Source organism: Hyperolius riggenbachi, chromosome 1, assembly GCF_040937935.1.
Source record: "Hyperolius riggenbachi isolate aHypRig1 chromosome 1, aHypRig1.pri, whole genome shotgun sequence".
NCBI classification, from domain to species: Eukaryota; Metazoa; Chordata; class Amphibia; order Anura; family Hyperoliidae; genus Hyperolius; species Hyperolius riggenbachi.
In genome coordinates, this window is record NC_090646.1 from 432,863,914 (window position 1) to 432,879,153 (window position 15,240).

The following is a 15,240-nucleotide window of genomic DNA, read 5'->3' on the forward strand; positions in this document are numbered from 1 at the left end:
ACATGGTTTTTGTGAGAGATCAGGGAGGGTTTTTTTCTAATTGGCAGCACTTGCGGTTGGGGAGAGGGAGGAGGCGAGCCCCCAAAGCCTCAGGGCCCCCATGCGATGGCAGGGGTAGCAGGGTTGATGTCTAGGCCCATGACCTGACCAGAGGAAAGCTACCTAAGCTCAGCACAGAGGTGTGTTCATGCTGGTTCCACATACCTCTGTGCATCGTCCGTTCCACTTCTTGTTCCCAGGGCCAGCAATTTCATAGGGGCAAACTGGGCAATTGCCTAGGGTCCCCGAGCTGACTGCCTCCCTCCCTCCCTCGTTTCTATCTAAGTGCATAACGATACCTGGGTTCCCTAGCAGAGGATTTGCAGAATATAGCGTGACTCGCCTGTCATGGCCTGTGCACACCTCCATCAGTCTGCATTCTCCCCATCTTCATCCCTGCATCTTCTCATTGACCTGGTAATGTTACATGCAGCGAATCACTGACAAGAAGTGGCCGGCAGGGATTAAAGGATACCCGAAGTGACATGTGACATGATGAGATAGACATGTGTATGTACAGTACCTATTATACAAATAACTATGCTGTGTTAATTTTTTTTCTTTCTCTGCCTGAAAGAGTTAAATATCAGGTATGTAAGTGGCTGACTCAGACAGGAGGTGACTGCAGTGTGATCCTCACTGATAAGAAATTCACTTTTTTACCTCCTTTCTTGCTCTCAGAAGCCATTTTCTGCTAGGAAAGTGTTTTATAGTTGGAATTTCTTATCAGTGAGGGTCACACTGTAGTCACTTCCTGTCTGAGTCAGGACTGAGTCAGCCACTTACATACCTGATTATCAACTCTTTCAGGCAGAGAAAGGGAAAAAAAGGAACACAGCATAGTTATTTGTGTGCTAGGTACTGTACATACACAAGTCTATCTCATCATATCACTTGTCACCTCGGGTATCCTTTAAGACGGGGAGTGTAGACTGACAGAGTGTGTGTTGAATTCTCTGCAGGGGCCCCGGGGACCACTATATACATGGAGGAGTGTCCCCAGCTGTCTTCGGGGCCTCAAATTGACAATGAAGTGAAAAAAACCCTTTTGAGATAATGAATTGTATGTGAAGTACAGCCAAGAAATAGAATAATAGTAGTAAATAAAAGTCTCATATTTTTATTTAACTTCCTGGCAGTAAAATCTTATGTGAAATTGTCTTTCACTATTTCTTTGATGTATAAGTGCTTCAGAAAACAGCACTGTAGATGACCAAGTTTGGTCAGAGAGCTTAGAGAAGCACTTTTGAATAGATAACAAGTGTAGTTTCTGAACTCTTCTACAATATGAGACTGATACCTTTTGCTACCAATGTTCTATTTCTTAGCTGCACTACACATACTATTCAATATATCATACGTTTATTTCGCTTCAGATTTCCTTTAACCACTTAAAGAGACACTGAAGCGAAAAAAAAATGATGATATTATGATTTGTATGTGTAGTACAGCTAAGAAAAAAAATTAAGATCAGATACATCAGTCTAATTGTTTCTAGTACAGGAAGAGTTGAGAAACTCCAGTTGTTATCTCTATGCAAAAAGGCTATTAAGCTCTCCGACTAACTTAGTCGTGGAGAGGGCTGTTATCTGACTTTTATTATCTCAACTGTAATTGAACTGTTTACTTTTCCCTCTGCTAGAGGAGAGTTCATTACTTCACAGACTGCTCTGAAAGACTCATTTTGAATGCTGAGTGTTGTGTAATCTGCACATATTATAGAGTGATGCAATGTTAGAAAAAACACTATATACCTGAAAATAAAAATGAGAATATTTTCTTTGCTGCTAATCTTCTAGTAATTATTCATAGTACACAACCAATTCATTATATCCTATATTTTTTTTCGCTTCAGTGTCTCTCTTTAAGGACCGGACTATTGTTAGCTGATCTGTGCTGCGGGGGCTCTCACAGATCAGCAGTGCGGCAGGGCGATCAGACTTCCCCCCCCCCTTTTTTTTGCCCCCCTCCGCAGCGCTATTCCTCCCTCCCTCTCCTTCCCTCCCTCCCCTTCGCTCCATCTGCGGCACAGGACGGCGATCCGTCCTGTACCACCTCCAATAGGCTTTAGCCTATCACACGGCGACGATCCCCGGCCAATCAGAGGCCGGGGATCGCTGATCTCCCTTACGGCGCAGCAGCGCCGTATTGATGTAAACAGCGTGGATTTCTTCCCCCCGTGTTTACAATTAGCCTGCGAGCCGCGATCGGAGGCTCGCAGGCTGTTCACGGAGACACCCTCCGTGAACGGACATGGAACAGAGTTGCCGTTTCCATGTAAAACCACAAACGACCAATCGCCGCCTATCGGCGTTAGGCGGTTGTTATGTGGTTAAGGAGGCAGAAACAAAGGGGCCTAAAGCTACTTACAGGGGAAAGGGGGGGGGGGAATGTAGAAATAAATGGGCCTATTGCTTCGGGGGGGATGTCATTGTTGCTCAGGGCCCCATTGAACCTAGAACCGTCAATGCTGGTTGTAAGCCCCTAGGGGGAAACATAGCTTTGAACGCTGACAACTCAAGGAGCTGCGGAAAATCCCACAGACTATGGAGCTTGCGTATTAGAATAAAATTGACTTGAGATGTATGCAACCATTCATTTCAAGACGCGACACGGTGGATCCCTGAGGGAGTAGAAGACAGTGTGGAGAGCTTTGTGGGACATTTTGTACGATGAGTAAGCTTAGAAGGGGCCTTGTTGGCACAGAGGGGGGTCAGTTGTAGCTGGAGGAGTCGCAGCAGGGGACAATGGTGGTGCACAGTGGAGGCACAGGAGGGCAACTTACATACAATCAAAATACAAGAAATACCATGCTCAACTCCATGGGAAATAAAAGGAACATTGTTTTAGCCAATCACAGCATCAGTATATTTCCACAGAGCAGAGTATACCCCACTCTAAAAGCATGGCTTGGGGGTCCCTGCGACCCAATGGCTAAGCCTTACAATGGAGAATGGTATCACACACACCACACAGCCAGATCACTCAACACAAGCCGGCAATGCATACAGTGCGTTGAGCCCAGCACTAAGTAGATTGCAGATGCCAGTAAACTGTGTGTGCACGGCGGCGCGGATAACATATGGATCTCCCGCCCTTCAACAACTGCAGTCTGCAGGACAGTAGAGTGTGTATCCGCAAGCCAGGTGACTCCAGTGGCATAAGGAACGTAGGGGCAGCTCACATGCCCGCCGCAAACACCGAGCTCCATTTTTCAACTACATGGGTCGCGACATCCAGCCAGTTGCGCCTCCTCTCTTCTTACATGTTTCGACCAATCACCTGGTCTTTGTCAAGGCAACAGGAAATGGGCATACCCACAGGTGCGGGGGCTTTTCAGTCCAGGCATTCCTGACATCAGAAAATCAAAAACTGTGGATAAACCGAGCATGTGAGTTGCCCTTACAGTCCTTACGCCACTGCAGTCACCGTCACAATCACCGGTTGGAAGGCCGCTGCCAAAATCCATACCGGGAGATGTAGTCCAGTGTAGAGGAAAGAGTTAGAATTGGTGGAATGCACCAATATGCAATACTAGTTAGTCCTTCAGTGTGACTCCATCTCCCCCCTGGAAGATGTACCTTACTTACATTGAAGAACTACATCTCCTAACATTCATTGTGGTGTCTGCGAATAACCGACACTGCCATTTATACTTCACACTGAGGCACATGTGGGGCTGGCTGAAGAAGGTGGTGAAGCGCATACAGGTGGGGGGCTAGGGAACAGACCCCTGAGAGTAACTAACAACTGTCTACCCAGCTCAACACCCCCCCCCCCCCCAAGTCGACACTATTCATAAACCTCTCTTCAGAGGAAGAAGAGAGAACCGAGAGCCCGATATGGTGTAGTATGTCAAGGTAATTGGATAATTGGAAAGAGTATGAATTGTATACTCACAAACCAGGGTTACCTCCAGGCAACCACTGTGTAGGCAGGTGAGGAGATTAGCCTGTCCTCACTCAGGAATAAGAAGTCGCTCTCTGTAGGCTTGAAAAACAAGAAGGGGTATCCCCCTCCACCAAAGGTGGATACAATCAGTATTATGGTAGAGAACAGAGGCGCCAAAAGGATAAAAACAATATTTAAAAGTTTTAAAATTATTGCTTAGGAGGCAGTGGTGGACTCACCTCCCACAAGCAGACACAACAACTGTGTATTCACAAAAGGGACATTTATTGGTATACTCCAAATAAGGTTGCAACGCGTTTCGCAGGTCAAACCCGCTTCATCAGGCAATTACAGGAAGGAGCACACAACAGCAGTATGTCCAGATAGCACCTGGCGCCAGGTGCTATCTGGACATACTGCTGTTGTGTGCTCCTTCCTGTAATTGCCTGATGAAGCGGGTTTGACCTGCGAAACGCGTTGCAACCTTATTTGGAGTATACCAATAAATGTCCCTTTTGTGAATACACAGTTGTTGTGTCTGCTTGTGGGAGGTGAGTCCACCACTGCCTCCTAAGCAATAATTTTAAAACTTTTAAATATTGTTTTTATCCTTTTGGCGCCTCTGTTCTCTACCATAATACTCTCTTCAGAGGAAGTTCATTTTATTTAGTTATGTAGTGCTGAGTTTTCTTTAATTCTTTGTAAGTAACATACTAAAATGCCTGCAGTGCATTTGTTCTAATTGGAGTTCCTTCATATATACATGTGCAAGGTAAGAAATAGTCCCTTTGTGTGTAGTAATTGTTTGACCTGGAGTGACCTGTGGTGCTTTTTGGTCATTTTGTACTTCGCAAACGGCATCTTGCTGATGAATGAGATCTGCCACAGAATGGATTGTATGCCAGTTTCTGTGGCCTGTTTCTTCTGGTCAGCCAGTGTCTCTCTGTGTGCTTTCTCTGAAGCGGTGCCAGTATTTTTTTTCCAGTTCACTGCACATTGTGCCATTGTTCCAGTGTTCTGTTTGCTTTATTTTACCACATATTTGATAGCCTCTATCTCAGCAGTTGAGGATTCAGATGAACCTGGAACAAATAATGACCCAGCACGTACGTTGTTATTATTCATAAGCGTGTGGACTTGGCAGTGCAGTTAGGGGCCCCCTTTTTTAAAGCTTTTGCTTAGCTAGAGAAACACTTTTGTTGTCCTCAGCCATGACTGAGATTTTCATCCTGCTGATGCCAGCCCTGTATGTGCCAGTTCATTTGAGTTGCGTTGTTTAACAGAAGGGTTGCCCTGATTGTTTCACACACAATTTGACTGCACCAGGTTTCATGATGACAAAATCCAGTCATCTAAAGAAATGCTATACCTATAAGATATAATTATTCTACACAAATAGTTTAGCAGATTATTTTCTTTGTTTTTTCCCCCTTTCACTATTTTTTTTTCTTTTTATTCTTGTTCCTTTTCTTTGCTTGACTGAAATGGCCTCTGCTATTGTAAGTAATTTCAGATATTCGACTATTTCCAAACAGCTTGTTCTGCCAACTGTAAACTAAATTGCTGAAGTCAGCAACACAGCCGAATACAGGGACAATACAAATCCCATTCATCACCCTGGTGCTTGCTCACCCCAGTGTACCGCAGTGCAGTGCTGCCGAAATCAGGTCTACCTGCTGCTTTTTTGTGTGTCTCTGCTCCTGTTCAGTTGAAGGGGGCTGACAACCACCACATAGCAATCTATTGGATATCTAATTGCTAAGCAATGCACGCAGCTGTAGGTTTGCTAGTGTGAAAGATTCCTACCAACTAAAACTGCTGTATTTGGAAGGATATAAGAATGGCAGATTCCATATTCGTCTTGCGCATAGTTTCAATCAAAGTGGGACCCCACCTTTGATTAAAAAAAAAAAATCTGTAAACATATAGCAGAGCTGCACAGTTTTTTCTTACTTAAAGCGGAATATAACCCTGCATTTCAACTTTGCTCTAAAACATTATTTACAGCATATTATATGCAAAAAGCATTTTTTTTTTACTAGACCAGCATTGGAAGGGTTAAACACAGAGGTTTAAAGTTCCGTGGAGAGATATACAGAAGTTCAGATTGTTACATTCTATTTAGTTAAAGAGACTCTGTAACATCAGAAACATCCCCTGGGGGGTACTCACCTCGGGTGGGGGAAGCCTCCGGATCCTAATGAGGCTTCCCACGCCGTCCTCTGTCCCACAGGGGTCTCGCTGCAGCCCTCCGAACAGCCGGCGACAGACCCGACTGTAAATTTAATATTTACCTTTGCTAGCTCCAGCGGGGGCGCTGTGGCTGCTCTCGGCTCCGAAGTAGACGGAAATACCCGATCTCAGTCAGGTCCGCTCTAATGCGCAGGCGCTGGAAACTTGCGCCTGCGCAGTAGAGCAGACCCGACGGCGATCGGGTATTTCCGCCTACTTTGGAGCCGACAGCCGTCAGAGCGCCTGCGCAGGAGCCGGGAAGGTAAATATTGACGTCATTTTGCACGGAGGGCTGCAGCGAGACCCCTGAGGGACGGAGGACGGCGTGGGAAGCCTCATTAGGATCCGGAGGCTTCCCCCACCCGAGGTGAGTACCCCCCAGGGGACGTTTTGACATTACAGATCCTCTTTAAATGTATCTATTGAGAAATGTTACACACTCTTTGGCTGTCCTCCAGCTCCTTCTCAGTCAGAGAGATGAGTCACATTCCACACTTAGATACATTTATGTAAACAAAATGTATCTATGTCAGCTTCGGATGCGTCTGCAGTTCTGTCCAGGAACTTTAAAGCTCTGTGTAACCCTTCCAATGCTGGTCTAGTAAAAAAAAAATGCTGGTTGCATATAATATACTGTAAATAATGTTTTAGAGCAAAGTTGAAATGCAGGGTTATATTCCGCTTTAAATGTTATTTCAAAGTCTCTTCCCATTTTAGTTTACAGTTATTTATTGATTGTTAAAACTGTTTAGCTAAAGATTTAACTTTTTTGTTGGCATGGAACTTGTATTATTTGGAGCACAGACTACCTATTAATTTACATCTTGCTGTATGAATAATTACATCTATAGGACAGGAGCCATTGTTACTCATTTTCAGCATCTGAAATAACCCAGTAGACTATGATGACCCATCTAGATTACTGTTTATGTTGGAAACCCTATTGAACTGCTGTGTTTTGTATGTAGACAAGAGAAACCAAGAAAGCTGACATTTCTATATTATTATGTCAGTGTTTAGACTTTAGAGGTACCCTCAATGGACCACGTTTATCTAAACAAAAACAAAAAAAGTCACATCTTAATTTAAAGAGGAACTTTGGTGAAAAGGAAAAAAATAAATCAATACATTGCAAAGTGAGAAGTTAAAAAATAGAAGGTCAATGAATGATTGATATTTTCCATGTAACTTGTTCAAGTTGAGTTTTTTTTTCCAGCCGGGTGGCATAGAAAAGTAGGTGGATGGGGCAAGATGAGACAGGGCCAGTGCCTCTCTGCACAAGGCGGTGAGCCGATGACAGCCGGGTGCTCATCAAAAACTAGCCGGGTGGAGCACCCAGCTAAAAGAACCTGGGGAGAACACTGTTGTTTGATCCACAATCCGCCTACACATAATCGTCTTTACTGTGACAGACATGGTAAAAAAAACGGCACCAACTGCCATTATTTATAACCACAACCCCAAACAATGCGAAAGTTTTTTTTTTTTTTATATACTGTAGATAAACATATGCACAGAGGTAGATACTAGTTGCTTGGCAGTTGGAAACAGCCATTACTTCCCACAATGCAACGAGGCTTCCACAGTGTGATGTCAGGACCTAGGTCCTGACATCACACTGTGGGAGGGGTTTCACCACAATATCAGCCATACAGTCCCCACTAGTGATCTATTCAAGAAAATGTAAAGCTTTCTTATGGGAAAAGGGGCATCAGCTATTGATTGGGATGAAGTTCAATCCTTGGTTACAGTTCTACTTTAAAGGTGCAAAGGTATTGGTACAGTTTTTGGTTTTGTTTTGGAAGCACAAAGGGATGCTTTGTTTTCAGCTTCAGCCCAATAATACCAGTTCAGTGTTCTCCCCAGAATTGTTTTCCAGCTGGATGGCGTGAAAATGAGGTGGGTGGGGCACGACCTGGGATGGCTGGCACGGCTCTGCTTACAGCATAGAGGATGGATGAGAAGGAGAGCTGATGACAGCCGGGTGGAGCACCTGGCTAACAGAGCCTGGGGAGATCACTTCAGTTTGACGGTATAAGGTTTCGGATAGGGTGAGTTTGTGATGGGGGAGTTAAACCTTGGGATTAGTTATTCAGGAGGTATATAAATTAGGATTTGGAATATTCAGGTGACAGGGTCAGGCAAAAGTCTGTTAGGGTTAAGTGAAAGTTTTATGTAGCTCCAAGACAGTACTGTGCTCAAAGCCACAGCACCAAATTGTGGTGCCCAAAAGTGCTTTTACACATGCATATTACAGCCATGTCCCCATTAAAAGGCATCCTATCACTAGGCTTTCAGGCTTTAGAGAAATCCTAATGGAAGAATAGAGCCCTGACCCACCCATGGAAATAGCCAGTTCTTGCATGGTTGCTCCTTGAACAAACTCTTCATGGTTTTTCCTTATTACACAGTGCGCTTGGCATATTGTAAAAGAACTATAATTTGAATAGAATTACTCATCTGCTCTAGGTATAGTTATGTTCTTTCATTATTTATCTTAGTACATGTTGCCAGTATGAAAACTGGAAGGATATTGTAGAGACTGCTAAGTCTAGGAATTCTACAAATGCTATTGTTTGTTCTCTGTTTGATTTTCAACCTGTACAAAGTACACTTTTGAGATTACTGGCTCTCTTCAATAGCATTCAGGAGGTCCTGGACATGATTGAATTTGTCTGCTAAACCCTCTCTTTGTTGAAGGAAATCTCAGTATAAAAACTTAGTTATGTGTTGTGCCTTCTTGATTTGCTTAAAGCCTGGGGTAGCATATATGAGGCGCATGAAATGGAGATGAATGCCCTGCCACCCTTGCTTTCTAAATGCATGGAAGCTTAAGGGACTTGAGTACAAGCACTTTACATTTGTGAGGGGTTGGGGGCCTCATGTCTTTGTGTTTGCTTTGTCTAGGGTGAATGAAAGATTTGTAAAATGTCATGGTTTTTTATTCTGTTCCTTTCTGAATGAGAAGCAGAACACGTACTGTCCTGACCCTCAGTAATTTCACTGAGGTGGAGGCTTGTACACTGTTTAAAGGTGTTAAGCAGTACTTTTTCTTTTTGTCATTGCATTGCCTTGACAAATGTTTCACAGTTACTCGGTCATTTAGTTTGTAATCCCTCAATAAGAATAGTCATGTATTAAAAGAGTAAGCAGTAAATTTGGGTGGTAAGCATGAAGCTTATGCTGGGTGGAAAGTGAGGAAAATGTAAGATCTGGTTTCTTGTTGTGTAATCCTAAGGATTACAGAGTAAGTAAAACATGCACTACATTGCTTATCAATTTTCTCAAAGCCACTACAAATTGTAAATGCCGTTTCACCAGTTTCCGCTTGTCTAACGTCTTTGTAAACATTTTGGAGACATCCATAAAAAAGTATTTATTTTAATGTCAAAGTAAACTTGTTAAGTCTGAAAGTCTGACCACCCTAACAATACTGATACAGTTCATATGATAAGCCTCAGGTTGTTTCCTCTGCACCTTGCGTTGTACACGTCAGTCTCAGTTTTTGGAACTTTGAGACAAACCTTGCCCTTTTTTGCCTAGATCTTCGCTCTCACCCATGCAGTATGTGGAAGCGCTTCGATTGGTACTCAATCCCTTCGGCAAAAGTTTGGGTCAGAGATCTGTACAGATTTATAACTAGCCTAGAGGCAAGCAATAATTCTGTGAGTTTGATTGGGGATAGTTTCTCCTGTATGGCGGTCCTAATTGGCCACCCTGTTCCAGTCTAAAGCTGGCCATACACTGGCCCGATTTGCGCCTGTTTCGACAGCAGATTCGATCACTGGGATCGAATCTGCTGCCAATCGTTCACGCTACACGCCGAATTTCGATCCATTTCGTCCGATCCCATCGATCGCGCCGTGCGGAAAATAACCGTCGATCGCCCGCGGGTAAAGAGCGCATCGCTAGCGGCGTTCGAGTGCCCGACGACCGACGCAATAGAGCCCGCATACATTACCTGCTCCGCCGGCGCGACTCCAGTCTCCTGGTCACCGCTGCTCTGTCTGCGCTCTGGTCTCCAGGTCCAGCATGCCTCACTTCTTCTAGCCCGGCAGGAAGTTTAAACAGTAGAGCGCCCTCTACTGTTTAAACTTCCTGCCGGGCTAGAAGAAGTGAGGCATGCCGGACCTGGAGACCAGAGCGCAGACAGAGCAGCGGTGACCGGGAGACTGGAGTCGTGCCGGCGGAGCAGGTAATGTATGCGGGCGGGGGCAGCAGCAGCAGCACCACCACAACAGATTGTGAACGGTTTCAGGCTGAAATAGGTTCACAATCTGTTTGCTGTAAAGGTAGCCATATGATCCCTCTCTGATCAGATTCGATCAGAGAGGGATCTATCTGTTGGTCGAATCTGATGGCAAATCGACCAGTGTATGGCCACCTTAAAGGGTGTGTACATTGCTTATGCTATTGTTGCTTTGATTTCTAAATGCAAGAGATAAGGCTTTATTTATAGCACAGAGCTTCTGTGTTCAAGGGCATATGCCTAAGTGGCTTTTGTTTATTAATGACTCTGCTTCACCTGTCTTCTCCACTTTCTTTTCTTTCCACATCTCTTCTACCTTCCTTCCTCCTTTCACTTTATTTCTTCCATGTTACTTCCTACTTTGTCCTTCATTCAAGCCACGCAGACACAGAGCATTTATATTGCGCTTTTCTCCTAGCGAACTCAAAGCTCAAGAGCTCCAGCCACTAGGACGCGTTCTATAGGCAGTAGCAGTGTTAAGTAGTCTTGCACAAGGTCTACTGAATAGGTTCTGGCGTACTGAGCAGGAAGAGTCAAGATTCGAACCCAGGTCTCCTTCTCTATACTCTTTCTTCCCTTCTTATTATTGCTTCTCTTTTTTTGTTGTTCCTCTTCATCACCTTGGAAATGGCATCTAAACCTAATAAATCAATGCTGGATTAATGACTTGTTAGACATATTCAGCTGCTGTTTTTTGCATGAACCTATACAGCTATGGTGCTTCCTGGTTATGAAAGGATTGATACAGCCCTCCACTTCCTCACCATAGTTGGTGAGAGGAGTGATCACTTGGATGAAGGGTGGTTAAGGGAGTGCAAATTCTAAATACCATCTTTTATTACAGACACTCCTAGAGGTTGGAGTTTATAAGCAGTTTTATGTCTTGACATCTTATGGCGAAATCCTCAGTGTTTTTCCTTTTTCCCTACATGTAGACTAAGGAGCATATGCTTTCCACAGAATCTTGAGGAAAAGCGCACATCCTGCTTATTCCTTGACCAGCGAGTTTGGACAAACACACAGCAGTGTCGGTGTCTCTGCATTTTAGTTTGGTTCATTCCTAAGGTTGCTCTTTGCGTGCTTTATTGTTTTTTTGGCTACAGGAACATTCCTCGGGGCTAAGCCCTGACAGATGAAGCCTCCCCTGAGCACACCTCTGGTATTGTTGCTATGTTAGAGGAGGAAATGAATGTGTATTTGTCATTGATCTCACAAGATGATTATAGCACTTGTAGCTGATATTAGACTGTAGGGGCTTTTGTTTTGATATTAATAAAATGTGTAGTTTATAGGGCTGATGAAAAGTACTTTAGTTCCATTATACTTAAATCCATTTAGTTTAGTTATGGTTCTAGTGAAGTGAATTAAAATCTCACAATAGAAAGTATCAAAATATCGGACATGTAGTTTTATGCCAAAATAAGCTAAAATGTTCCTGATTTCATCGCTCATACCTGTAGTGTCAAAAATGCTTATTAATTGACTTGCTTTATCATTTGTTAAATTAATCAATTTAGTTATTGCATTTTTTTTCATTATTTGACCAGCCATTACTCTTGATGAGGGACTTTATTCTCATCAGCGATCATGACCGGCAATGTCTACATTACATTTTTGACAGTAAGCACTTATCTGCTGTTGAGAGCTTGAAAATACATCTAAATTCAGTAGATAAGCGTCGAAAAACACTTTGGATCATCTATAATTCTAAAATCAGTTTGAGGGTGCTTTTACACTTGTGCGGCAGGGGAGCCTGCAGAAGGATCACCTCACCGCACAAATCCGTACTCACGTGAACCTGTGGCAGAGTGCGCTGACAGGGGCATATGCACAGGCCTGCTTGTGCTGGACAGCAAGTACTTCACTGGGATTCTTGTTGGTCTGCGCAAACAAGACCATCACAGCTAAGTTGGTTTCCATGTATATGTTTATTTAAAATGACAAAACATTGCAGGCCTTCGGGAGGAATATCATATGTAGTGATGCTTGTGTGTATGAAAACTCATGAGAAACAACATGACCAGTTCATTCAGATAATGGATTTCTAAGGGTCTGATTTGTTTGTCACTATCACGTGCTAAAGTAGGAAGGTATTGCAGCTAATCTGAGACATGCATGGGCAGCACATCGGCCTAGTGATCAGCTGAGTCACCTGCTGTGCACAACGACAAAGCAGTGCAGTAAAACTGACCTGTGGCTGGGGATCTTAAAGGAATTATCAGGCAAAAAAAAAAATGAGTTTTACTTACCTGGGGCTTCTACCAGCCCCATGCATCCATCTTGTGCCGTTGTAGTCACTCACTGCTGCTCCGGTCCCCGCTAGCTAGTTTTGTTTTTGCCGACCACGGGGTCGGCGAGTCGCATTACGTACATTTTTTACGCATTCCCGCTGGTACAGGAACATTAACACATACATTTTTACGCGTTAATGGTTCAATGCGTACATTTTTATGCATTGAAACATTAACTTGTAAAAATGTTTGTGTTAATGTTCCTGTACCAGCAGGAATGCACAAAAATGTACGCAATGCGGCCCACCGACCCCGTGACCGGCAAAAACAAAACTAGCTGGCAGCGGGGGACTGGAACAGCAGTGAGTGACTACAAGGGCACAGGATGGCTGCATGGGGCTGGTAGAAGCCCCAGGTAAGTGAAACTCAGCTTTTTTTTTTTTGCCTATTAATTCTTTTAAAGGGACACTGAAGCAAGAGGTACATGGAGGCTGCCATATTTCTTTCCTTTTAAGCAATATCAGTTGCCTGGCAGTCCTGCTAACCATTCTGATATTAGTAGTGTATAAATCACACAACTGAAAGAAACATGCAGCTAATCTTGTCAGATTTGTGTCAGAAACATCTGATCTGCTGCATGCTTGTTCAGGGTCTATGGCTAAAAGTATTGGAGGCAGAGGATCAGCAGGACTGTCAGGCAACTGGCATTGTTTAAAATTATATAAATGTCAGCCTCCATATACCTCCTTCAGGTTTCCTTTAAAGGACTTACGAGGTGAAATCTTAAAGTCAAATACCTGTATGCTCATTTAAGGCACCCCGTGCCGTTCCACCGGTCCCCTGCGCTCAATAGCCCCCCGACCGGGTCCCGACCGCTCGGCCCGGGTCAGGCTCTCTTGGCTGCACAAAGATGGCCGCATGAGCCAGCCGCGGCTGCGCAGTCCGCTTAGCCACGAGTGGGGCTGCGCAGCTCTAGGGCCAACCCCCCGATCCACACAACTTGTAGCTGCGGCCGGCTTATGCGGCCATCTTTGTGCAGCCAAGAGAGCCCGACCCGGGCCGAGCGGTCGTGACCCAGCCGGGGGGCTATTGAGCTCAGGGGACCCGGCGGAACGGCACGGAGGGCGCGGACGGCGTCCTCCGTGCCTTAAATGAGCATACAGGTATTTGACTTTTTTTAAGATTTCACCTCGTAAGTCCTTTAAGCTAACTGCAATTACAAATGGGTACTTATTTATTTATTTTAATCTGATGATATGTTTAAAGAGAAACCGTGACCAAGGATTGAAATTCATCCTAATCAGTACCTGATACCCCCTTTCCCATGAGAAATCTTTTCCTTTTTTTAAATAGATCATCAGGGGGCTCTGTATGGCTGATATTGTGTTGAAACCCCTCCCACATTGTGATGCCAGGATCATGGTGCTGCCATCGCACTGTGGGAGCTTTGGTGCATTGTGGGAAATAACAGCTGTTCCCAACTGCCAAAAAAGCAAGCAGCAGCTACTTCCACTGACATTACCTGCCAGCAGTTAAAATGTCACCATGTGATACATTTCAGAATGTAAATCAGGGAGAGGAAAGATTTTACAATGAGCAAACACTAAATCATTTATACATAATTATTGTAAAAATTAGACACTTTTGTTCATTATGTTAGTTTCACCGGAGTTCCTCTTTAAAGGGAACCAGAGATTAATATTTCACACAAAATTAACATATCAGTCGATGGCTTGTAAAGAATAAATGCTCTACCTGATAATTTTGCCACTCTGGTGTGCTTTTTTGAGTGTTTTTTTATCCATTATTGCTCCAGGAAAAATCAAAGATGGTCGCCGGCTCGTACCTGTTCTGCTTCCGGGTTATGAGCTGTTCTGGATGTGCTGTCTAGGCTCTATGAAACTGTAGACAAGCAGGGTTGCTGCTGCAGCCTTTCATCTGTGTGCATTCATCTTCATTATTTTGGTAACCTGTGTGGCTCCCTGTAGGAAGTATCTCTTGTAGGAATGAAACTGCACAGATAATGATGACAGCACACAGATCACAGATGAAACATTACAGCAGCCACACTTGTCTATTGTTTCAGAGCTTCTTCCTCGGCAGGAGCAGCTCCTCCCACGTCATCAGAGCTCTCTGTGATGCTGTGTATTCAAATCAGGATAGCTGAGCCAGGAGGGGGCAGGCTTGGGCTTGAAAAGACTTCACAGAAGACTGACTCAGCTATATTGATTCTGGGTCAAACCTAGACTGAATGCTCAGTTGGGGATTCTTATCAGAGCTGATAACAGGCAGCCTGAGCAGAGAAGGATGAAACAGAGAGCAGGGTAGGTGTTTCTCTAATGTCCCCACTGATAACTAAGTAAATTACGTGAGGGTGCTTTGTCTCTGGTTCACTTTATGCAGTCCTCCTTACCCTTCTTTTGTGCCTTAATTGCTCCAAGAGAACAGCACTACTGAAAATTCTGTTCACTAAAATCTGTAAGCAACATGGATCATAACAAATACCTTACTTTTACCGTTAATGTTTGCGTATTTTTTGTATTCTGCCATTCTTTTAGAGAACGTATAGATTAACATTGGCGATGCAGCGTGTGGGTT

At 44.0% G+C, this 15,240-nt stretch overlaps 1 protein-coding gene across 2 annotated transcripts in view; it reads left to right on the forward strand.

The window, feature by feature from the left end:
• The window catches only part of ERCC6L2 (ERCC excision repair 6 like 2), a 289,432-nt gene that overhangs the window by 16,247 nt on the left and 257,945 nt on the right, over positions 1 to 15,240 (forward strand). The gene's annotated exons all lie outside the window — the stretch shown is intronic.